Source organism: Meles meles, chromosome 6 (assembly GCF_922984935.1).
Source record: "Meles meles chromosome 6, mMelMel3.1 paternal haplotype, whole genome shotgun sequence".
NCBI lineage: Eukaryota > Metazoa > Chordata > Mammalia > Carnivora > Mustelidae > Meles > Meles meles.
Genome location: NC_060071.1, coordinates 106,109,031 through 106,135,859, shown reverse-complemented (window position 1 = coordinate 106,135,859; position 26,829 = coordinate 106,109,031). Strand labels below are relative to the sequence as shown.

The 26,829-nt window shown below is 42.1% G+C and overlaps 1 long non-coding RNA gene across 1 annotated transcript in view; it reads left to right on the top strand.

Moving 5' to 3' along the window:
* Positions 1–18,653, top strand: part of LOC123943274 — a 32,456-nt gene extending 13,803 nt beyond the window's left edge. The window contains exon 3 of the long non-coding RNA XR_006818606.1: positions 18,543–18,653. This is a non-coding gene — a long non-coding RNA (uncharacterized LOC123943274). The remainder of the gene's footprint in view (positions 1–18,542) is intronic.
* The last annotated feature ends 8,176 nt before the right edge of the window (positions 18,654–26,829 follow it).

The following is a 26,829-nucleotide window of genomic DNA, read 5'->3' as shown; positions in this document are numbered from 1 at the left end:
GTAGGTGGAGGGGGCAGAGAAAAACCAAACACAACCAACACCAAGAGAGTAAATAACTGAATAGAAAACTAACAAACTGCAGATGTGCCAGCAAGGACATGGAAAGGTTATAAGATAATGGGGTGTGGAAGGGATTTTAATAGGTGGTAAGGAAGGACACAAAGGAGGGGTGACATGTAACCTGAAACTGTGAGGATGGGAAGCGGCCATCACAGGATGAGGAGGAACATTCCAGACAGAAGAACAGAGTCCCCGAGTCAGAAAGGCATTAGCTGGTTCAGGGAACTAAGAGCAAAACCAGGGAGCATAGGACAGAGTAGGGGAGGGAGAGAGCACTACTAGGTGAGGTAATAGAGAAATGGGGAGGAGCCAAGCCATGCAGGGCCATGGAACCCATAGTACAGAGTTTGGATTTTATTTCAGGTGTAAAGGGAAACCAAAACGTATCTTAGGATGGAGGGTAACATGAGTCAAATTCCATTTTAAGAAGATCTAGCTTTCTTGCTGAGACCGAAAGAATGGCGGGGTGGGGGCGGGGGGGACCAGAGTGGAAGCAGGTAGAAAAGGTTGCATTGGTCTTGCTTGAACAGGCAAGATCTGATGGTGGCCCCTGTTGTGGTGGTGGTGATGGGTATGTGGAGAAAGTCATAAATTTATGTTATAGCTCAAAATTAATAGGATTTGCTAATGGATTAGGTGTGAGCTGAGGAAGCTGGGACAAAGGGAGGATTGTCTTGATTTCCAGTAACTGAGTGGATGATAATACCATTGTCTCCACGGAACAATTCTGAGGACAGGGTAGGAGGGCAGAAATAGGGAGGGAACAGGAGTTTTGTGTTGGGTATATTAAGTCTGGTCTTTCTGTAGAGATGTAAATAAGGCCATTAAATATGTTAGCCTGAGCCAGAGGTTCTCAAACTTCAGGGAGCATCAGAAACACCTGCGGGGCATGATAAAACAGATTGCTGGGCCCACCCCCAGAGTTTCTGGCTTAGAAGGTTTGGGTGGGGCCTGTGAATTTGCATTTCTAACAAGTTCCCAGGTGATGCTGATGCTGCTGGTCCAGGGTTCCTACTTGAAGAATCACTGGTCTAGACAGAGGATAATTCTAGGAGTCTGGAAGTCATCAGCATGAAGATAACATTTAAATCCATGGGACTAGATGAGATTGCCTAATGAGGCTGTGCGGAGAAACGAGAGAAGGAGGCCCTGGATTAAGTTTTGAGAGGGATTAGAGAAGAAAGACCCAATAAAGGCAGGATCAGAGAAGAAGGAAAACGAAGAGTGCATGGGGTTTCAGAAGCCAGAGGGGTTGAAGGTTTCAGTCCAGATGGATGAACATGACAAATACTGAGTAAGAAGGGGGCCGTGAAATGTCCGTCAATTCACCAATAGTAGGACTTCTGTGAAGGGTAAGTACTTTACAAGCAGTATTTCTCCGAATCCACAAATCCCATCAAAGGAGTACGGTTAGCAGAACTGTACAGTTAAGGGAAGTGAGGCTCAGAGATGATACAGTTTTTTAGGGCTACAAAGGGTCTAACGCCCACGTTTCTTCTGTTAACTTCTTCGGGAATGTACACATGATGTGTCCCCTGCTTGGGGCTAAAATCTACAAGGCAGGCCAACCTTTGGCAAAAACTTGAAGGAGCCATGCTGCTCACTCCTCCCCAAACCATTCACTCCCCGCTGGCTGCTCCCAGACAAAGGCCACAGCATGCTGCCTGCTGTCCTGGTTGACTCCTTGTGCCTTCCCAACCCAAGACCCACCTGGACTTCGTTCCTTGGCTATAGCATAAACCTGTCTTATTACCAAATGATAATGGACCAAAGTGGGTGCTAATTGGTGGTGTGCAGTTAAGGCTTCACAATCACCTTCCTCCAAGCGGGGAGCAGGGAAGCCTGATTTGCTATATTTGGTGGTTTCAAGGTACCCCTGGCTGATTTCAGGCTATCGGTGTGATGGGAATGCAGGGTTGGGAAGAGATGCACAGAGTTGGCTCTCCCAGGCCCCTGCGAGCTGGACCCAGCACACTGCTGGAATGATTTAACATGTTGATTTTTATGTCACATATTTCCACTCTACACACAGCCTTCTGGAGACAATGTCTTAACCACAAGCTGTGGGAACTCCAGGCCATCTGCCCAGCCAAGGAGGGAGATGTGTGGAGCAGGGAGGCCACGGTGTAGCCGCTAACCCGTAACTCGAAGGCAGTCACCTGCTTCCTCAATGTCTCATCTGACCCAGGAGCCGAGGGAATGTTGGTTTAAAAACTGGCATCCATATCCGTCTTTGGTTTCCAGGGTTCAAGAATGTTCTTTTATGAGGATTACAGGCTTGCTCTTCCTTGGTGTCAGCGGGCGTTTATGATGGCTGTAGCAGGAACAAGAATCTGGGTCTGGAATAAGCCTCGCCGTTTCTTGCCAGGCTGCAAAGGTTTATGGTGGAGACCAGACATATGTCTTGCTCACGCCCATGTGCTACTCTGTATCCGGAGTCAGAGGAGGCGGCCACATCCTCACACAGCCAGGAATGGCAGCCGAGGGCTCAGTCCCCAGGCACAAGGGAATTTTAACTTCCTCATGTAACTTCCATTTGCTCTTACTCTTTTATTTCTAAAAGCGCAGGTCACAGAAGTGGTCTATGGGGAGTTCTCTGATGTGAGATTATGGAGGATGGTGTTGTAATGTTACCTCACACCACTTAAGGGGAGAGAATCCAGTCGGTGGGGAGCAAAGGCAACTAGGAGGAAACAGGGCCCTTGATGAGAGGAGAGGAGGGACAAGACCTCGAGCTCGGCACTAATGGTGTGGAAGGGGCAGAATGGGGCCGTGAGGTGGGCTGAAAGAGGTGTTTCTTTGCAATCTGACTTTATGACTGTGTGTTTTGCAAGTGGATACAGTTAGCTGAGGAATAAACTCTTCTAGGCACAAAGTCGTTTCTTGGAATGGCAGATGGAGAGGTCTGAGGGTTACACTTCACTGCCTTTTAGGGAGCTGATCACATAGTCAGGTTTTACCCCTAAAGGAAGCTGGAAGGACTGTGGCACTGGCCAATAGGCTTCTCTAGAAAGCACTTAAACATAAGCTGCGGTCAGTTTTACACCAGCTACCTAAATTCTTATTTCTGGGACGAGCTGTTTGATTGTGTATAAATGACACAGACATAAACGTCCAGGGCTGCCAGCGGTGCTCGCAGGATGATATTTGAAAGTCACATACTCTCATCCCGTGCTGTGGGTGCAAATTTGCTCACACATGCATGCATGCAAATGTGTCAAAATAACACTAATATTTATAATAATACTTTGCAATTCTACACTGCCTTTCATCTGTAGATCTCAGGATACTTTGCAAGCATTCATTAATTCTCCCAACACTCCTCTGAGGGAGGTAAATATTATTATCCTCCTCTGTAGGGATGAAGTAATTGAGACAGATAAGTGATTTGCCTCAGGCCAGTTGGGGAGTGTGGGTGGAGAGCTGAGATTAAGAGCAGAGTTCCTAGAGATGTCCATTAGGGAAGAAACCCAGCTGTCAAAAAACACAGAAGGCACTATGGGCTGTTGGAAGGGGTTCCTTTTCCTTGTGAAATCCATCGCCATGGTAGTAGAAGCTGCTTCTTAAACATCGACTGTACTGAGTGCTTTACATATGTTATTTCCCGTCCTCCTGTTAAAACTAGAATTATCCCCCATGGCACAGAGGAGGACCTGAAATTTACAGTGGTGAAGTATCTTGTCCAAGATCACATAGCTAGTGAGTGCCTGGGCTGGAATTCGAACCTAGATCTGTTTGCCTCCCAAGCCCAGGTTCTGTCCCCACAGTGCACACCTCATGTTCATTTGAAAATTTTAGGGAGGCACCTTTCTCCTTTCCAAGTCTGTTCCTTTACTCTTCGAGGCTTTATCTGTTCTGTCTACCACCAAATTCTTTGCATTTGACTAAGTTTTGAGACTGATGCTTATGCCGTGTCTGATCTGGACAGACACGTTCTAAGCACAGGAAAGGAGAGCTTCTGAGGTAAGAGGTTTACATAAGTCAGAAGAGAAAACATTATTTATCATCACTTTTTGCTTTATTTTGTGTTATTTCTGGTGAAGGTATCAATATGGCATCTCTTGACAGAATAAGAAAATAGCCACAAAGTGAGAAGGATGGGAAGGCAGAAAAGGGGGGCGGGAATGGGCAGGGAAAATGGATTCTCTTGGGACAGATCTCCAACTGCACTGTCAGGAGAGTAATCAGGGAAAGAACCAAAGAGCCAAAAGACTTAGATGTGTAAGATGAGCTAAGATTTACTCTGGTCTTGGGTCTGCTCAGTTAGGCTGCTCACAGGAGCTCAGCTGATTCCCAGACTTTCATAACTCAGCTCGTAGTCAGGATGGTGTTGGGTGCTGGGGCGGCCATGCAGTCTGTGGAGTTGCCAAGGGCTTGCTGGAAAGACCTGGGAGCCCACAGAACTGCCGATGTGGCAAGGAGCTCAGGAAATTGTGCACCTCAGAGACATACCCCCAAGGTGCCTGTTAGTCGGTGAGCTTGACCTGGGCAGCTGCCGGCCCTTGGGCAGGATTCAAAAGGACCAGCCTGGGGCCACCATTGCCTGGCTGGGGGTGAGGGATGGGACGGGGGTGGGGTGGGAGGGGGTGGGGTTGGGGGAGAGGAAGCTCCCAGGAGTCAACCAACTAGATAGAATCTGCACCCTTTGGAATTAGACCCTGAGAAATCAGCTTTGTAGTATGATACACTTTGTAAGCCAGATAAGGAAAATCAAGTTTGAGTCACAACTCATTTGAAACTGTATTTTTCTTGGAGAAGTGAGAACTAGCTTATAAAAGTCAGTGATTGTCCAGGAATCTGAACCCAGCTGACCTGCCTGTTCTGTTTGAATTCTTTTGTAATTAGTTTATTAGTGATCCCAGTGTCCCTTCCCAGCCATCTTCTCTCCTCACACAATCTATACCCAGTTTCCACCATGCTGTTGTATATGATTAAAGCAAGACACTAAAGAAATTATTAATTACAGATTCTGTTTGATTCAGAATCCGCTTGCCTATCATGTGTGTACCTATTTGCACACACACCCGGTGCACACACATGGGATATATACCTGGGCTAGGAGCACAGGGGCAAAGAAAGGACATGTGCTACATGTGTTGGGATAGGATGGCCAGTCATCTTGGTTTACTGGAGAACGAGAAGTTTCCTGGGCTACAGGATGTCGCGTGCTAGAACCAAGAGAGCACAGGGTAGGCTGGGACTAGTTGATCACCCTAGGTCATGAGGATGTTAGACTGAAGGGGGCCAGCCCACCTGTTCAAGGCATCAGATTTTTGAAATGCGCTGAACTGTAACAGATACTTCCCAAAATATAAACGTAAGCCCACCTTCCACTGCCCCATGGTGTAAATTAGCACCTACACAATTTACAAGTAGCTATAAATATTAGAATGCCTTTAACAGAGTCCAACATAGATTTTTCTCTATCTTGAGGTCACAGAATAAGGATTCTCCTGGTGGTTTTGGTTTTGTTTCTGTTTTTTTCCCTGTAGGAGCAAGTGAAATAGGAAAAAAAAAAAAATATCCGTGGTGTATTCTGTACTGCCATATAAACAATTTTGAAAAGTGTTAAGTGGAGGGCAGGGCTGGTAATGGGACTGTAATGGTAATGGGCTGAACGGCAGAGCATACACCTGCTTTGAATGAATGCAGGGAGCTCTGGGAGGCTGAGGGTCCAGTGGGGAGCAGTCAGATCGGGCGATGGGCTTCCATACCCGTGCTTAACCACATAATCATTAAAGCGCAGAAACCTCCCCTTGTAATCCTCTCCTATAGGACAGCAGGGAGTGTTAGCATATTTGAACTGCTTCACATTCCTTCTTGCCTACTTTTGAGAACATACTACATTTTAAAACTTGTTGGTTTCTTTCATGTTTTATTTGACCCTATGTAATTGCATTCCTGAAGGAATAACAGGCTCCCCTAGTGATTTACACCCTGTATTAAATGTCAGTTTTGAAGAGACACAGTTAACTGTTTGGTTTAACCTCTTGCCTTCCCTCTCTCTATTAGCTCAACACTGAATTTGAGCTCCAGCTCTTAGAACTCTCAGGGAAGGATACAAAGATAAAAAAAGAAGTTGAGGCAGCAGCAATGTTGAAGGGAACTGCTTAACCCTAGCAGCTTTCCCCCCCGTGGAGCTGGTCACCAGCCCAGACCATAAAAACACCCCTTTTCTTACAGTGATTCGTACCCTCCACTTCTGTCCCAGCACAGTTGTGAGGATGGTGAATCAGAACCATGTCCCAGACCAGCTGGTGTTCTGTTTCATATTGCCACCCACTGCTATGGCCCTGGGGACATACACAGCGGTCCTCCCTCAACCCTGTAGGACCCAGCGAGCCGCGTGTCTGAGGAAACTTTGGAAATATAATCTATCTTAGTAATTATCTAATTTCATTTTACTTTATTTACATACTTAGCTGCTATGATGTTATTGTTGGTTAAAACGTTTCATTTGTCTTTGTAGATTCACTGAAAGTGTACTTAACAACTGCTTCATCACCTGTTGTGAATTAATTATTGGGAAAATCTTTAAATACAGCTGGATGTGATGACACATTCCCTATTGTTTTTGTGCATGTGTGTGCTTAAAATGTAGAAGTAAATATATCTTGCCTTATAACTTTACAGGTAACTGAAGTATCATTATTACTCTCAGAAGTCCAAATAAAAGATATGGGGCAGAGATTTTTATGTCAAAAAGAGTTATCTGTGCAGAGCACAAATTAGCCCTCTGCTCTGCTTTTCCCACATGCCCAGCTTTTCTGCAGGGACCACATTCTATTGGGCTTGATTGAAATGACTACAACCAGGGGCTTCTGGATGGCCCCGATGGTTGGGCATCTTAGGCCATGATCTCAGGGTCCTGGGCTAGAGCTCTGCTTCAGGGTCCCCGCTCGGCGATGAGTCTGCTTCTCCCTCTGCCTGTTCCCCCTGCTTGTGCTCTCTCTCAAATTCATAAATAAAATCTTAAAAAAAAAAAGAAAGAAAAGAAATGACTACAATACTGGGAAGAGAAGGAAGCAGAAAGTAATGATCCTAGGCATAATCAGATTCAGTTCTCTGGGGTATAAGATGTAGCCTACTGTCATCACCGTAGTACCTGAGACTTCAGTCTCTGACTCCCATTCCGAGGCCACTTACAAGCCATTAGCTAAGCCATCTGACCTGGAACTCTTTGGCTACAGGGAGAAATTCATGCGAGATAGTTTGTTTGACTCTTTTTGCATGTATTTATCTCGGTCTTATCCCCCAAGTTCTTTATGGTGATGATAAAATAGAAAAAATAAAGTAATAAAGATATCAGGGTGAAGGGGAAAAGAGGTAGGAAAAGTAAGACAATCCGAGTAATGAGCGCTCATGAAAGACATTGGCCAACTGTAAAGCACAGTCAGCCATCACCACGGCTACTGGAACTAAGAGTTACTGCAGAAATGGGATATTTAAAGGACACAAGTGCTAAATGACATTATTGCCAGAAACTGTTAAGAATGGCCAAGTGTGTCTTGTGTCGCATTAAAAGTGATGCATACTTTCTAGTTACTGGGTCCTGCCCAGGTGGGTTTTATCTCCCAAAAAAGATGAAAGAAAAAAACTGAAGTTCATATTCCATTCCAAAATATATATCTCCAATAGACAGCCTTTAAAAAAAAAAAATTATTTATTTATTTATTTGAGAGAGAAAAAGAGAGTGTGTACACAAACGAGGGGGGGGGGCGGGGCAGAGGAAGATGGAGAAGTAGACTCCCTGCTGAGCAGAGAGCCAGATTCGGGGCTGGATCCTAGAACCCTGAGATCATGACCTGAGCCAAAACCAAGAGTCAGACGCTTAACCAACTGTGCCACACAGGTGCCCCTCCAATACATAGCCTTTACACATGACTATCATCGATATTTTCCTTTAGTGCATTACTATTATGAATACAATTATTGCTTTTATCATTTTTCTTTTTTTTAAAAAAAGACTTTATTTTTTAACTAATCTCTATACCCACATGGGACTGGAGCCTACAACGCTGAGAGTCATATATTCCATCAACTGAGCCAGCCATGTGCCCCTGTTTTTATCATTCTTTTTTTTTTTTTTTAAGATTTTATTTATTTGAGAGAGAGAGAGAGAGATCATGAGAGCGGAGACGGTCAAAGGGAGAAGCAGACTTCCTGTGGAGCTGGGAGCCGGATGTGGGACTTGATCCCGGGACTCTGGGATCATGACCTGAGCCCAAGGCAGTGACTTAACCAACTGAGCTACCCAGGCGCCCTTTATCATTATTCTTATTGTCATAATTCTGATGACTATCTTATAATAAGAACTTATAATAAGAACTCTCTGGGCCAAATATAGTATGATAACCATATTTTATGAAACTGTAGAAAGAGTCTAGGACAATGATTTCAGTGTCTTTTTATTTGAATTATATCACCATAAGGGTGGCTCAGTGGGTTAAGACTCTGCCTTCCACTCAGGTCATGATCCCAGGGTCCTGGGATCGAGCCCTGAACCGGGCTCTCTGCTCAGTGGGGAGCCTGTTTCCCCCTCTCTCTCTGCCTGCCTCTCTGCCTACTTGTGATTTCTCTGTCTGTCAAATAAATAAATAAAATCTTTTAAAAAATGAATTATATCATCATAGAAAAAAAACCACAATAGAGTCTTCCTTGTTATTGTGCACATTAACAGAGAATTCTTGCCAGAATAAGACACATTGTGTCTAATGACACTTGAATTTTCATCAGCAAAAAAAAAAAAATCCAGTCGTGACCATTTTATAAATGTATACTCTAAGAAACTTAAGGAAACCTGTATCTGTCACCAGTAATCCCCAGACCTTTCTTTGAAGCCCTCTGACCTCAAAAACAGCATCCTCAATTGACATCATGCACAACCCACCATCAGGCTGCAATGTGGGGAATTACCCAAGTGGCTGAGATTGCGCGCTGCGGAGGCGTTGAGATCTGGACTCAAATCCCATCTCTTCCACTTACCTGTTGTAGCCTCAGCCGTCTTACAGTAAAAATGGGGCTAGTAAATAACCGATAAAGCTGATGGAGGGATTAGATGAGGTAATATATATTAAGAGATTAACATGATGTGTGTGTGTGAGTGTGTGTGCATTGGGATGTACACTGAAATAATTATCAGTTATTGCTTATGTTTATAAATACTATCCTTTTAAAAAGATTTTTATTTATTTATTTGGGAGAGAGCACAAGCAGGGCAGAGGGGCAGTGGGGAGGGAGAAGCAGACTCCCCACTGAGCATGGAGCCTGACGTGGAGCTCGATCCCAGGACCCTGAGATCATGACCTGAGCCGAAGGCAGAGACTTAACCCACTGAGCCACTCAGGTGCCCCTGAACACTATCTTTCTATCTGTGTTAGAAGTTTCTGTACTTTTTTGGAGAAGGCTTTGTACCTCATTTAATGATTTATTTCATGATATTATAGGGCTGCTAATCAATGCCAGCGTTTCAGTCCCTCTGACCTCTGGCCCTGGAATTTGAGGCAGAAATTAAAGCACATATTAAGTACCCGGGCAACTTTGATATGTACAGGGTACCCATTCATCTGTTTCCATTCAGGAATTCCAGGTCAGATACTTGATTTTTGTGGGGTAGTTTTCATAGGGCAGGCTTAGCAGTTTGCAAAACTGAAGAAAGAGATATTTTATCTTATTTTTGTTTTAATTTGCATTTTTCTCATCACTGGTGTGGTTGAGCATCACTTGACGTGTTTATATGGGAAGAAAAGTTCCTCTTCCATGCATGATCTGTTTCTATCTTTTGCCCACTCTTTTATTGAATAGTTTGTCCTTTTCATTATTATTATTATTATTATTGTTTGTAAAGATTCTTTATTTTTATTTTCTGTAGAATTCTTTATTTTTATTGTTTGTGAGAATTTTCATTATGTTTATGCTAATCCTTATTATTTAAATCCTTATTATTTAATCACATAAATATACCTTATTTTATATAATGACATAACTTATAAAAGTAATTACACTAATTACAGAAGAAGCAGATAGACAAAAGAATATTTTTTGCGTAACTTCACATCAAGAAACATCTTGATGACTATCCTTTTTAGTCCTTGTCTATTCAAATACACAAATGTGCATGTGTCCATATGTACATGTATTTTTAAATGTATATTCCACGTGTTGTTTTATAATCTGACTTTCCCCCATATCTCTATATCTTGTGCATGTTTCTATGTCATTAAATACTTCCCTACAATACAATTTCAGTTTCTAGGTAGAATTCCATTAAATGTCTGTATCATAATCTATTTAATAACTTCTTATTAATCAGACAACTTTTTGCAATTATTTCAAAAAATTAACTTGATATAAGTATAATTACTTACCTGATGTTTTTCTTTCCTACTGAACTGGTGACTTTTAAGCCTTTCTGATTGTAACTCACAGTAAGTACATGGTATTCTGACTCAACACTAATCTGTACATACATGCTTGTGCAAACGTAAGTGAAAAAAATGTCATGAAACTCACTTTCTGATCATTTGTATTCCATTATTTTCTGTATCTTTTTATTTATTTATTTGACAGAGAGAGATAACAAGTAGGCAGAGAGGGAAGCAGAGTGGTGGGGGGAAGCAGACTCCCCACTGAGCAGAGAGCCCAATGCGGTACTTGATCCCAGGACCCTGGGATCATGACCTGAGCCGAAGGCAGAGTCTTTAACCCCCACTGAGCCACCCAGGTGCCCCTATTTTCTGTATCATTTTAAAGAAATTCTGGTCACAATCCACTAAATTTTTTTCATGACTCACAGATGAGTTTTTACCATCCATTCGGAAAGGGAAGAGGGGCTGTGCTTGGCACACAGTGGGCATTAATACGTTTATGTTGGATGAACAGCCTCATAGCCATATCTTCATGCTCCTTCATGCCGACTGTTTAGGCATTGTATTAGGGTTCTCCAGAGACACAGAACAAATAGGAGATGTATAAACAGTTGACACTTGAACAACATGGGGTTTAGGGGCACTGACCCCCATCTAGTCAAAACACTGTACCTAACTTTTAACTCCCCCAGAACTTCACTACTAATAGCCTACTGTTGACTGAAAACTTTACCGGTAATATAACCGTTAATTAATATATATTTTATATGCTTTTTGTATTATATACTGTATTCTTTTTTTTTTTAAAGATTGTATTTATTTGACAGACAGAGATCACAAATAGGCAGAGAGAGAGGGGGAAGCAGGCTCCCCGCTGAGTAGAGAGCCCGATGCACGGCTCGATCCCAGGACCTTGAGACCACGACCTGAGCTGAAGGCAAAGGCTTAACCCACTGAATCACCCAGGCGCCCCTATACTGTGTTCTTACAATAAAGTAAGATAGAGGAAAGAAAATATTATTAAGAAAATCAGAAAGGAGAGAGAATATGTTTACAGTACTGTATTGTGTTTATAGGAAAAAATTCATGTGAGTGGACCTGCACAGTTCAAAGCCATGTTGTTCAAGGGTCAACTGTATGTCTCCTATTGGTTATATAAATATCTTATTGGTTTTATGTCTATAATATATCCAAGAAGATTTATTATGAGGAATTGGCTCACATAACTATGGAGGCTGGGAAGTCCCGCAATCTACCATCTATAAACTGGACACCCAGGAAAACCAGTGGTGCAAATTCAGTCAGTGTCTGAAGGTCTGAGAACCCGGGGAGCCAGTGGCAGAAGTCTCAGTCCAAAGGTAGGAAAAGATGGGATATCCCAGCTTGATCAGTGAGGTTGAAGATAAAGCAGGGGGAGGGGAATATTACTCCTTCCTCTGACTTTTGCTCTTTTCCTCTGAGGGGCCTGCTGCCTTCAGCAAACTTTACTTGCCCACCTACCACACTGGGGAAGGCAATCTAGGTTTCTGTACCTACCAATTCAAATGCTAGTTTTATCCTGATACACGCTCATGGACACACCCAGAAGTGATGTTTAATCTGGGCTCCCTGTGGTTCGTCAAGCTGACACATGAAATTAACCATCACAGGTAGTAGGATAGTGTGTAGTTAACTCCAGGGACTTTAGTCAGACGGCATGAGTTCAAATGCGGGCTCCGCCATATACTAGCTGGTGGCCATGGACAAGTTACTTAACCTCTCTGTATCTCACTTTCCTCACCTGTAAAATAATAGTGCATATCTCAAAAGATTGTTCTGAAGATTAAATGAATTAATTTTTAAACACTTAAAACAGTAAGCAATATGTTTTTATTAAGCTACCCAGGTACCCCAAAACACAAGACTTTTAAAATATATTGGTATACCTATTGATATAAATATATTGATATACCTATCCTTGTCTCGTCTGCCCTTTTCAAGGTCTGAACCAACTTTTATTCCCAGCAGCCGAAAAAGACTTGTAGAAGTGGTGCACAAACAATGAATTTTGGAACACTGAAAAAAAAAATTCAAAAAAAAAAAAAAAAAGAAAGAAATAGTGTACTAAGGTATTGTTCATTGCTCTTCACTACCCTGAGGATGTGCTGGGCTGGTTAAGAGTTAGCTGGGTGGTGACTCTTTCAAGTAGTAGGAGAAAGGAAGTAGCAGCCAGTCGCTTAAGGATGGAGACCTCCAGAGGATGCCCACCCACACTTGGCAGAACTCTCTGGCAGGATCAGGGTAGGCAAGATGCCAGGAGGAGCAGGAGGATCTAACAGATGCTTGGGTAGTGATTAGAAGGCCAGCATTCCCCCGCCCCCAGGCACATATTTCCCACCACTACCCTGCCACTCTGACTTCCTTCTAGTTCAGAAACCCTGTCTCAAATCTGCAAGTAAGCACCTAAATCCTACTTAGTCTGTGGCAGGTATATTTTCCCAACAGCGGAGTAGTTTTGTGAAAACTGGGTATCCACCGAAACTGCACATATGAGTGCACGCACGTGCACACACGTATGCACATAGCTGGTAGCTTTCTGTTTCAACATTTGGGGAAGTACATAGACAACTCTTGCCCCATCCTGTCTACAAAGTCTCCCCTAACAACTGCAGCCTAGGGAGATTTCTCCATCCTCAGAGGTCCCACACCAATTCTAGGTACTATCTCAATATTAAGTGCTTAATTATATGCTCTCTTGTTCTAGAAATGGCTCAGGGCGGTAGTTGTTTCCCCCAGCCACAGTGTAACTTGTTTGAAATCAACCACCATGTCTTATATTTCTTATGGAGCCCTCACTGGCTTGGCTCATAGTAGGTTGATAGTAAGTAGTCAACGACTAATTGATCCAAGTGTGAACTGCATGGAATTTGCACTGAAATGAAATTACATTAAGAAAGATAAATTTTCTGGGGCGCCTGGGTGGCTCAGTGGGTTAAAGCCTCTGCCTTTGGCTCGGGTCATGATCCCAGGGTCCTGGATCAAGCCCCGCATCGGGCTCTCTGCTCCATAGGGAGCCTGCTTCCTTTTCTCTCTCTGCCTGCCTCTCTGCCTAGTTGTGATTTCTCTCTGTCAAATAAATAAAATATTAAAAAAAAAAGATAAATTTTCTAATTTTCACAAGCTGAATTAAACCTGGATCAAATATTGAAATATTAAAAATGAAGCTCCTAGCATAAAATATGATTAAATTTGTTTATAATCATGGAATGAATGAAATGAGTCCAGCCTTTCTAAATAGGACACAAGCCCAGAAGCCATGGAAAGCAAGAAAAGATGGATACACTTAAAACATTACAAAAATTTCAACTTCTCTATGGCAAGGATCTTTTTAATTGATGAGGCACATGTACAGGTCAAGAAAATGATGAAAATTCCTCCACCTAACCCCCAAACTGTAAGAGGGTGGAAAATGGGTGGCAGATTTCCTCTTCTGACCTTTGTTCTTCACTCGTCCACAAAAGATTATTTCACCTCCACTGAGACCTTGATCTTGCTCCCTCTTCAAGTTCTGTCTTCATAGGTTTGTCTTCCTCCTTTCTTCCCTTCCCTCTATTGTCCTTCACACTCTGATTCTTGAAAATGCAAGAAGTGAAGCGCTTTGTGGTGGTGCTGTAGGAAAAGAATAACTTTCCTTGAACTTGCAAACAGTTGCAGAACTACTAAACAAGTGAGTCTCGATGGGCACCCCAGGCACTTACGATGCTTTCGAGTAGCAAACACACCATAGTTGTCAGAGGCTAATGCTGGCTGAAACAAGGGTGGCTAACCTTTCCCGAGTGGCCTGCTCTGCCCTAAAGTCAGTATATTAGGTGATCCATTAGGTGACACAGTGTACTGTAACACCACAATCTTGGAAAACTTAGAACATCAGAAATTTTGTGCAATACCTCATTTTAGGGTGAGGAACTGAAGGAGAAAATCATGCACCAATTTTTACTTGTGTGTTTATTTTCTAGTTCTCATTTTATTCGGAAAAGTAGAATCAAACCAGGAATGTATTTTTTTTTTTCTTAGCGCTAAGTGAAAATGAGTCTTAGTACTATTGCCAAGCAATTAAGAAAGGGCTCCTGTTCAGAGAGAAGATGCTCAAGACAGAGGAGGAGGACGAGGCGGATAGATGAGCTGTGTTGGATGATAGTTTCGAGGCTATCATGAGGATGACATGTAAATAAGGAAGTCCCTGAAATTGATCTAAGTTCATTTTGGCTTCTTTGGGAACACATTAAAAAGTATCATTGTTTATCAAGCGGAAAAGAAAAGTTGATAGGGAAAGAGAAGCTTATCTTTGGTAGAGTGTAAACTATTACAAAGCATAAAGAGGAATTAAAACTGTCCGGTTAGAGTACCTTTAGAAATGCCAAAGTCCTGACATTCTGATTATTTCAAAGGGCACTAAAAAAGACACAAACATGCAAAAAGGAATGCCTTTTGGTTTCTTCAGGGTTCCTTTAACTTATTCTGGAAAAGAAGTTTTCTCAAACATTTTTATTTAGGAAATTTGGAAAAGAGGGTTTTTTTTTCCCCCCATTATAAACATTGCTTGTTTACAAGCAAATGCTTGTAATGCTTTACAAGCAAATGCACTCAACTGCCAGAGTGAGCTTCTGGGCCACAGGTCAACCGCTCATTAATGGTTGTTTGCAAAGAGTTCCATTCAATCTGGTTAATGAAAATACTCTATTATTTTTACTATGTGGAAAGTAAACATGTTAATACTCAAAAATATGATCCAAACATAGGATCCATCATCCCTATTTGATAATATTAAAAATACTTCTATGTGGCATTATGTCAATTGGGGAAAAATGGGATTCCTTTGCAAATGAGAGAAATATCTTAAAGATATGGATTTTACTGAATCATGAAGAGGGGCAAATACATGAAAGGAAAGAATGGAATACAAGCCAATGGGACTTGCCTTTGCAGAAGAACAAAGTTAATGGTGTTATTTGCTTATAAAATTGTTACTGAGAGGATTCAAGTAACTCTGTTTTGATTGACTCAAGAGGGTATTACAGTTGGAGAGAGAAGTTAGAACCTGGCAGAAGAATAAGGGAGGAATAGGTGGTCTATTCTTCAGGACTCACGGCCATCAAATGTTTGTGACTGAGTTTTTAAGTATAAATGGAAGACTATTTTCAAAATACAAGCAGTTACTTAAAACATTCTTTCTCCCTCTCTCTACCAAAGAGAGTTTTGATGTTAGTGTGAAAATTTGCTCATGGACAAATTTGTCATGGTGTTTATAGCTACAATTTAAGCAGTGATTGCACCTAGGAGAATTCTACCCTATGGCATTAAAGGAGATAAACATATCCTGGGTACGCTGGGCATGTAGACCAGCCAGGTGGCTCTCACCATCTAAGTTCCCTTTGCCATTGTAGAAGCTTCCTTTGCCATCTGCAGTCATATTAAAGTATAGACCTGAGCAGGTGACAAATTTAAGAGCTAGATCTGGGTGTGACCTGGCTGTGGGGCTGCTTTAGTAAAAAGTTTAAGAGAATAAGAGTTTCTCTTGCCCTGCTCAAGAAGCTCAAGTCAAACCTGATACTTCTGCTATTTGGCCTACATACCCAGATATATAGTTACAGCAAAATACTTGTTGATAACATTCACTACTTACTCTAGGGCAGGTGTTCCTCACCAGGGATTTAGAGACTCTTAAGGGATTCAGTGAATTCTCTGAAATTATATGCAAAATTTGATGTGTAGAGGAGCATATGTGTTTTTCAACGGTGTTGTTCATCAAGTTCTCCAAGAGACTCTGGTTCCAAAACAAAAATAAGAACTGCTTCTCTAGAAGGGAAAATTTCTCCAGGATTTTCCTAAGAAGAAAATTCAATAATTTCTGGCTATGTTTTCTCAGAAAAATAAAGCTAAACAAGTTAAAAAGTCACTGTATTTTCCTTTTTGTACAGAAAAGTATTTCTGTTTATCCAGATTTAATCTTCCTATGTTTAAAAAGTGTCTGTTAGTTCATTGCTTACATATGAAATTTCAGCATACTATTCAAATGAAATTATATTCCATACTGCAATATTCTATTTAAATTCTAGCTATTTTAACCAAAGTATTTCAAAGACCATCTTAGCAAGAAATAAAACTATACCTTTCTCCGAACCCATTCTTAGGAAACACAAAATGATCAAACTCTTTATCACTGAAAAGTAGAGCTCTTAGTCAATCACTTAAAAAAAATCTAAAAAAAAAAAAAGAGGCATAAATAACAAGTCAATACAAGAGATAAAATTGAAAAATAAAAATGCTCAGCTAAACCCAGAGAAAGCAGAAGAGGACATAGAAACTAGTATCTTAGAGAGAAAGCAGCTAGCAAGATGGTAGAATTCAATGTGATGATACCAATGATCACTTTAAATGGGAATGATCTAAACATGCCAGTTAAAAGTCAGAGATGTATTTTATTTTTTTAAACATGTTTTTTATCTATTTGAGAGAGAGAGAGAGAGAGAGAGAGAGCACGCACATGCAGGTGCATGCGAACAGGGGGAAGAGGGAGAAGCAGGCTCCCCACTGAGCAGGGAGCTGAATGCAGGGCTTGATCCCAGGACCCTGGGATCATGACCTGAGCCGAAGGGAGACACTTAACAAACCGACCACCCAGGTGCCCCAAAAGACAGAGATTTAGACTGAGTAAAATAACAAGACCCAATTATATGCCATTTATAACAAACCCATTTTAAATGTAAAGACTAAGATTAAGAGTAAAAAAAAGGAGAAAGATATAACATGAAAAGGTCAACTAAAGGAAAGCTGGAGTAGTTACACTAATTTCAGACACGGTTGACCACAGAATCACAAAGATTACCAGGGGTAAAGAAGGATGTTTAATAATAATAACGAAGTCAATTTTCCAAGAAGTCATAAGCTTAAATGTGTATGCATGTGCTAGAAAAGCTTTGAAATGCATGGGGCAAAACCCGACAGAATAAATACACAAATACGCAGTTATGACTGAAGACTTCACAACCCTCTCTAATAAACGGATATGAATAGACAGAAAATGAATAAGGGTTTAAAGATTTATTTATTTATTTATTTTAGGGAGAGAAAGAGAGAGGGCCGGGGGAGGAGCAAAGGGAGAGGGAAACAGAATCTCAAGCAGACTACTGATGAGGGACTCAGTCTTACAACTCTGAGATCATGACCTGAGCTGAAAACAAGAGTCAGCTGCTTAACTGACTGAGCCACCCAGGCGCCCCAAAATGAATAAGGATTTAGATGATCTAAACAGCACTAGCCAGCAGCTGGATCTTGTTGACACTTACAGACCACTGCATCGAACAACAGTGGAGTTCGTATTCTCTAGTGCACATGGAACATTCACCAACGTACCCCATACCCTTTACATACCATAAAGCAAACCTTAGTAAAGCTAAAAGAATAGAAATCCACCAAGAATATGTTCTCAGACCACAATGGCATTCAGCTAGAAATCTATAATAGAAAGATTTGGAAAATAAACAATACACTTCTCAGTAGTCCGTGGGTCAGGAGGAAGTCTCAGGGGAAGTTGAAGGCCCAGCTGCGTGAAGCTGGGACAGGTGTGGTGTGAGGGAAGTTGGCATGGCGGGCTGATGAGGTGGAAGCAGGGGCCAAGCCCTCAGGCCCGTCCGAGAAGGAACGCCATGAGATGTGGGAAGTTCAAGCAAAGGTGGTGTTGGGGGTGTGGGTTGGGCACTGGGTGGCAGAACAGTGTATGGAGAACATTTGGGGCCCCTGTGGTGTTGGTCCCGGCACTACTGTCCAGCTTTTCTGCCTCTAACTGTTCTGCTTTGATAAATGCAGTGATTTCCCTGGGCGAGATGCAGACATAATATCAAAGGACATGCACGGGTGCAGTGGAACACCCAATTCTGAACTCTTTGCTTTTAATCTCTTCCCTTCAGCCCTCAAAGTATCTCATACTCTACTTTCCCCATTATAATCAATTCCTACAGATTAGAAGTATGGTTTCCGTACTACATGGCAGGCAGCATACTAAGCATTTTGTAAACGTTCTTTTATTCAGTTCTCACAAAAACCCTTCTCAGGGACTTATTCGCCTTGATTCCACAGAGGTGTCAACTGAGGTGTGGAGAGAGTCAGCAGGCACACAGTCGGCAAGGACTTGACTCCTATTTCGTGTGATTCCTGGGACTCCCGGTGCCCGTGATGTGCTCCTTACCCCCGTGGGTGCTCGCTTCGTGGCTGTTAATGTGGCACTTCTGAGTGTCTGAGAACACAAAGGTCTGAGGGGATCTGAATGAGAAGCTTTCGCCTTCCTTGGCCAGAAATTTAGATCATTCAGAACGCCCAAGGAGTGTTTGGTGGGAGTTGGGGCAGCAGTCATATTTAGGCAGAATCATTTGGACCTGCGTTTATAGGATCTTCGCTAATGTAGGTCTAGGTTTAAAAATTCACATCCCTGCCCTCCTCAGTGGGCATTCTCATTTGACTCTAACACAGTGGACCCTGGGACAGGACAACAGCAGCAAGGAGGAGAAACTTCCTTTAGACATGCCTTCTTCAGGTTGGAATTTCTGTGACTTCCAATAAAATATTGGGATTAAAGGCAAAAGTGAATCATTTCTTCTCACCAGACAGTAGAAATATTGAAGAAAAATAAGAAGGATACTAAACTGGTCAGAAAAATATTTATGTAGGCAGAAAAAGTAAAGGGTAGGTTGTTGGTGGCATAAAATATGAATGTGTGTACATTTCAGCATGGTGTTTAGGCTTTCCACCCCTGGAGTTAGACAGCCCAGGATCCAAACCTGCTTCTGCTGCCTACTGCCTGTGTGGCCTTGGGGTTCTGTTACTTTATCTCTCTTTGCCTCAATTTCTTTACCTCAGAAATGGGGATAATAACAGTGTCTATTATTACACAGGGCTACTGTGAGGACTAAATGAATATATATATATATATATATATATATATATATATATATATATATGTGTGTGTGTGTGTGTGTGTGTATAGTAATCAGTGTTCAGTTCATGTCTAGTTATGGCTATATGTCCATCACTGTCACAGAATTAAAAACATTTACGGGATCGTTCAAGACCCAAAGAAATGAGGCTCAAAACATTTTGCTTCCTTTCAGACGCTGATCAATTGCACCTTCGTGAACTCCCCAAGACAATAATTTTTTCTCTTTCCAAGCTCTGGGTAAACTACTAGTTTAGCATTCTTTACAGTTTGAGGAGTGGATGGGTACTTGTGTAGCTGTCTCATGGGCTGTCCGTGGTTGGAACTCGGAGGGCAGGAATAGGGTCTTGCTCATCTGTCACCGGGACCCTCCCCACGCTAGCTGCGAACACAAATAGCACCTAGGATAGTGCTGGGACTTAACTGGTCTTCAATAAATGTTTGTTAAATCGAACTGAACTGAATTGAAAGGCAAAGACTGGCACACTCAGGAGAAAAGAGACAGCTGGAAGAAAAGTGGGAGTTTGCAGCCATTGGTCCTGCAGAAGCTGGACTGTCACTCTCCTCCTATGCATCTGACCGAGAGGCGATCACACCATAAGCACAAGTTTGAGAACAAGTGAGCCTATTGAGGCCAGGTGGGGGGACACATAATCCTTTACAAAATATGGACTGGGAAGCCGGATAACTTTAGGAATTCTGCCCCCGCTCCCCCAGGTTTTAGTCTGCTGCCTACTGCCTGTGTGGCCTTGGGGTTCTGTTACTTTATCTCTAATGTGTGTACTGTATCAGGCTCAGAGATCCCTGAGAAGCTTTTCATAAAACTGAAGCTAGTGCACCTTTACTTGTGCAGATTAGTGTGAACTAGAGGAAACTTTTTGACAGACTCTATGGTGATGCCCTAGTCAGAAGGTCATTAAGTTCATAAGGGTCAAGTTTGACAAGAGTATGTCTAGCTTTGTTCTCTGGAAATCCAAGCAAAGTCATGGAAACCAGAAGCAATTAGTGATTTTGCCATGAATCCAGAGGGACTGGCCTGAGAATAGTGTTTGTTCTTCCGGGGAGGCACGCACAGCTTGCACAACACTCTCTCAAACACACGCATTCAGTCTCTCTCAAACAATCCCATGAACTCCTAAACACTCAGATACGCACACATGCACACACGCACACTTTTCTAGTAGTCATTTCAGAAGCTGCATTCAGAGAGCCCTTGAGCAGCAGCCGGTAGTTTGGGTATCCAGAAGCTGGCTTCTTTTTTGTTTGTAATGTCACCAGCGTTGAGTGTCGCAGTGTTTGGCTACCGAACTAGTAGTTCTTACCTTTACATTCACCTGTCAAAAATCTCCTGTGGAGTGTTTAAAAACAAAATTCCTGTGCCATGCACCTTTCAAAATTCTGACTCAGCATGTCAAAATTTAGATTTAGCAGAGTCTAAAAATCTGCATTTGGCAGACAAATCAATAAGAGGCCACCCAAAATGAATCCTACTTTGAGTAATGATTTTCTGAGGACTTGTGGGTACATTTTTTTAAAAAAAATTATTCATTTTAACGAAAGAGAGAATGGGAGGGGGAGAGAGTCTCAAACAGACTCCACATTGAGCCTAGAGCCAACATGGGGCTCGATCTCCTGACACTCAGATCACAATCTGAGCCAAAACCAAGAGTCAGGCGCTTAACTGACTGTGCCACCCAGGTGCCCCCTGTGGATACTTTTTAAGGTTTGATAAGTCTACCCTACATCTTAGCATTGAGTTGATGAGACCAATGAGACCTTAGTGGCAGCCTGGTTGATCCTTCCTGGGATGTTCCAGCATGCTTCCCTTCAGTGTTAACGTCATAAGAAAGGCTGTATTTGAGAGTGGGTCATCATACACAGTCCTACCTCTCTTACTCTAGGTGTTCACACCTAATGTCTCATTTTCTCTTGGCAGAGACGGCACTTGAACCCAAATCTTTTGATGATGTCAAACCCAGCGTGTTGCACTGAACACCAGTTCTCTTCACTGGGTGACCAGGAGTCTCATAAAATGAAGTTTTTGTGTCAGGTAATATTAAAAATATTTAGCAGCCAGCAGAGCCTGGGTCACTCAGTGGGTTGAAGTCTCTGCCTTGGGCTCAAGTCTTGATCCCAGGGTCCTGGGATTGAGCCCCGCTTCGGGCTCTCTGCTCAGCAGGGAGCCTGCTTCCCCTTCTCTCTCTGCCTGCCTCTGCCTACTTGTGATCTCTGTCTGTCAAATAAATAAATAAAATTAAAAAAAAAATACTTAGCAGCCAGTTAAACAGGGGCAGGCCCCCTCAGAACCTGTGCAGATGAGTGCGCCCCATCCCACTCTGTGGGTAAAGACCCTTTAAGATATTATCACTTGGAACTCAGGCCCCTAATTAGGGGTGGAAGAGAGAAGCAGAAAATTACCTGCTTTCACCCAACTTCCAGGACACATGACAGGAAAGAGGAAATGATGACTAAAAAATGCAAGTTCACTCTTTTTTTGAAATACAGTAGAAGGACTGAAATATCGGGTTGGTTTCCATGGAAATGGTGAGAAACTCCCCCCCCCCAAACTACAGCTCAGACCCATGATCTAACAAGTGTTCCTGTATTTATGAGGGTAAAGGGTTGCAGTACTAAAAATCGTGATTGTCCTACAAATTTGTAAGAAATGTTGGCCATATCTCAGGCATCATTTGGTGGTCACTACTATGCTTTACTATCCTGTGGGGTAGCTGGAAAGTCCCCAGGAGAAGCTTATTTCCTTTCTATAAAGAATCACCGCCTTCCAGGCTCAGCTGTAGACACCTGGGATGGTGAGATGGGGGTGGGGAGGTCTAGCAAGGTGACTCTCGTTAAGTCCCAACTAAACTCACAGTCTGGCCTGGATCCAGTCCAGGTCAGCTGTCCTTTGACCCTCTATCAGGGCCTGTACGAAATCCCACGTGGGCCGGTGGATTTTCTCTGCAGACTGCAGTTTAGAAAAAGCTAGTCACTACAGGCTTCCTTCTATTTCTTCTCCCAGCTTCACGTTCCTATCTGGTGGGCATCTTATCTATCCTGTCCTGAGTTTTCATACTTCATATTTAATCCTCTTAAATGTACAACCTATGAAGTTGAACTTCCACTTTTGAAAGAAGTTTCTAACCTTCCTCTTTTTTTTTTTTTTTTGTACAGCCATTTAAGTGTGGAGCGCTATTGTCCTAAGTGCTCTATTTCTGACTCGAAATGATTTCTGATCTTAAACAACATTCTGATTTAAAATCCCACACTTAACACAACAATGCCTAATAATCGTGCCCACAAAGTATTTAATGTAATTGGAAAATATTTTATTCTGGCTTCACTTCCCTTAAAGCATTCCAGTATCACCCATTCAAGGAGCTAAAATAGAAGCTTGATCTCAGAATTAATTGGAGATTAACACGGAATCTTAATTTTAAATGTATCAAAGGAAAGAAAACAACAGAGACCCCAGTGTACATCAAAGGCTAATTCTTTCTGGCCGGCACAATGGCTCTGTGGCGGCCTAATCTCTGCCCCACTCCCCGGGCTGCCATGGCTACCACACCCCAGAAGCCACAACAACATTTTCAGTGCCCTTCCCTCACGCAAGGAGCTCTCCCGGCGGCGGCGGCACAGTGTGGCTGGGATTGAATTAATTACAGCTATATACAAACTCTCAGAAGCTTGTTACACACCAACAGAGACTCTCCAGCAAGTCAGTAAGTGGCCTCTCTGGAAGTCATTGGTGACCTGCCTTCTGGTGGCTTCTCACTGAACACGATCGAATCCTGGCCAGCTCAGCCTCTGCCCTGCTTGCAACCTCTGCGGTGGGAAGAGGCCCTCAAGGCCCTGGGGCGCTAGGCCACAGGGATGAGTGAGAGGCCAAAAACAAGGTGGGAGAGAATTCAGAGTCCAACACCAGCTGCACGCAGGGTTCAAAGCGGTGTCAAATGTCAGCACTTTGCAGCTAGGAGATCCCTATGCACATACCTTCTTCTCCTAGGCAAGGTCTCATGTGCATTTTTCCTTTTCTCATTTATTTGAAAACCTTGCAATGCAGGGGAAGGGATTATGTGCTGGGAGTGTTTCATTTTCAGATGTTTTTGCACACAGCTTTTGGCCTCCCAGCAACATTTCAGTCACCCATAGTGAGTTTCACTAGCAAAAAGTTTTTCGTTTAAAATTTGAGTAAACACGATATATCCAAAAAGGATTCTGCATGTCTAATTCTGAAAGAGAGAATTCTGGATAAAGTAAGCATCTTTTGGTTAAACCAGATGAACCAGGACCCCATCATCTGAACCTTACATCAACCTGCATATAATTTGAGACTTCGGTAGGGGAGTGATATTTAGGCGTTGAAGAGCTAAATTTTTATCTCATTAGGATGAAAATATTTTAGGTGTATCTTACTTTTTGACCACACTTACTAAAAAGGGTATTCCTTCTGCTGCTTCTGCCTGTTCTCTTCTCTTTGTCTTCTTTTCCTGATAAGTGTAACTAAAAGTGTTTAAATAATCCTCAGTACAACTCTGGAATCACCTTTTCTCCAGTGCTCTCTGCTCTGAGATTCCAAATATTAAACCTCAAGTGGCTTCCTCTGAAGATAGATGGGGGTCCTCCTGGCAGCAGAGCGTCTACTGTGCAGATCCTTGGTACTGTTATTTTAAAACACCTCTCATGGGCAGCCTTCTCCTTGCAAGGGCTAAAGGGATTACCGGGCATGCAAAGGAGGCTAAGTCCTCCACTCTGGGGAAAACCAGTACCAACAGACACACCTCCTTCCCTGCGCTAGAAATTTTTTTTTAATTTTATTTATTTATTGGACAGAGAGAGACAGCGAGAGAGGGAGCACAAGCAGGGGGAGTGGAGGAGGAAGAAGCAGGCTTCCCGCGGAGCAGGGAGCCCAATTTGGGGCTCGATCCAAGGACCCAGGGATCATGACCTGAGCTGAAGGCAGATGCTTAACGACTGAGCCACCCAGGCTCCCCTGGAATTTTTTTTTTTTAATCTCTAAGAGTTTTTAGCTTAAACTGATAAACAAAAATATGTTGTTAGTGAGTGTTTTCCTGGGTATAGTGTATCCCTCAAAGCATTTTTCTAAAGAGGGAAATGCTGAGCTCTTGATAAATGAAAAATAAACTCTTGTTCTCCAAGATAAATTATTACAACAAAAACTTTCTCTAACCTAAAAATCTAATACTAATCTTTGGCTTTGCATGGTAGAATTTCTCTCAGCTGTTAAATGCAGTCCTCGTTTCTCAGACCTTGTTTTGGCAAAGAACAAGGAGAGCATCTCCAAGGGATGTGTGATTAACTTATCCTTTTACTGCAGCCCCGGGGATCTCAACCTCTTTGAGCAGTGGCATGTAAGTCTTGAGAACACCCAGAAGCTTGCCCCAGGCTTTAGATCATTCTTGGTTAGAAAAGAGGAAAGAAAAAGAAAGAAAGGAAAAGAAAGGCCAGCCAGGGTATCAACAAGGCAGAAATAGAATAAGCCAGGTAGTTCCATTCTGATAAGGTTGGAGATACTCGGCGAATCAGGTAAAATGACCTGCAAACAAGTGCCTTTCCTTGGGAAGAGGCGGCCTCTCCTGTCCTGGGCTTTGTATCTGGGGCATCCATTCTCCGAGCACACTTAATGACAAGCTAAGGTAGAGATAGGCTCTTCCCCAGCTTCTCGGAGCAATAAGGTTATTCTTCCACCTTTGCAAACATTTTTAATGACATCTTCTTACTTTTCTTTTGTGCATCAAAAAGAGTTATCTAAAACTGAATTATGGGGTGCCTGGGTGGCTCAGTTGGTTAAAGCCTCTGCCTTTGGCTCAGGGTCCTGGGATCCAGCCCTGCAACCCGCTCTCTGCTTAGCGGGGAGCCTGCTTCCTCCTCTCTCTGCCTCTCTGCCTACTTGTGATCTCTGTCTCTCTGTCAAATAAATAAAATCTTAAAAAAAAAACTGAATTATAACCATTGAGGTTATAATGGCTGTGTCATAAAAACTGGAATCATCAGTTTTAAGAAGATTTTATCACCAACACTTTATAGCTCTTGATTGAAATGAAATAATAGACATAAGGAATGCTTGACCTCTGAAATGACACCCCAACGCCTGCCAAAGGAAAGCCCACTAAAAAAAAAAAAAAAAAAAAAAGAAAAGAAAAAAGATTGTAGGAAAATGTTGTTCAGACCTGAAGTCAGAATGCAGAAAGTTATTCCTTTATTAAGACTCTGCAAATTGGTCTTATTTTAAACCCTTTTATAATAAAGCCCATATGTCAAAGTAATGATGTCAAACCCTTAAACTACCCTGGTAAATTGAAAAGGTAATGGAAAATGAAAGATTTTATTCAAGGAGGGTTTTTATTTGTTTGTTTTGTGTTGTTTTTGCATTTTCCTGGAAGCGCGGCCTATTAAAAAACCATAAATAAGTAAAACAGAAGTATACTGGTATATCTAGTTAAAACTAGATATAAAGATATAAAAAAAAGATATAAAACTATCTAGTTTTAACTAGATATACTAGTAGGACAGTTCTGACTATTTTACTTTATGACTTCTGTTGTTTTCAAATTAAATGAGGTTTTCATATAATTGATATTATATAATATATATTATATAATTATATATAAACAGAAGTATACAAAGAATTATATATTAATAATTATAAATCATATAATTGATATTATAAAAAGAATGCAAAAACAAAAGTTAAGAGCATATACCTAGAGTTAATGAGTCCTTGACCTTAAGTGGTACGATTATAGTTCATGTCTTTTATTTACTTTTTTTCGTTTTCAGAATTTTTCAAATTTTTTATAGTTAATATTTATGATTTTTAAAATTTAATGTAATTTTGTTTAAAGTGTAAAAAGATTTCTATCATGTTATTTCATTCTTGGGTTTTTTTAAGATTTTATTTATTTATTTATTATTTGATAGAGAGAGAGAGAGAGAGCATGCGTATAAGGGTGCCCATATAAGCTGGGAGGGGGAGGGGTGAGGAAGAGGGACAAGCCTATTTAGTACTCAGCTTGGAGCCACCCGGGCTCATCTCTTGACCCTGAGATCTAGACCCGAGCTGAAACCAAGAGTCCACTGTTGAAATGACTGAGCCACCCAGACACCCCTCATTCTTGGGTGTTTTGAATGAGAAATTTTTGACCGTCTTTCCCCTTCTTATCCCTCTGCTCATCTCTGGATTGGGTTCCTCCTTGGGTTGCTTTTTCCCCTCTTCTCATTTCCCATCCTTCTTCTCCTCTTTCTCCTTCTTCAGTCAGTCAGCATCCCCAGCTTGGGACTGAAGTGGCTGCCTAACCCTGGGAGGCTTTTATGGAAAAGAGGCCAAATGGAGAAGAAGAAATGTCCTGCCTGGGCCAGCAAAGCTCCACGTTGTTTCAGAGTTGAATGGTTGAGACCAACTGCCTCACCTTACAG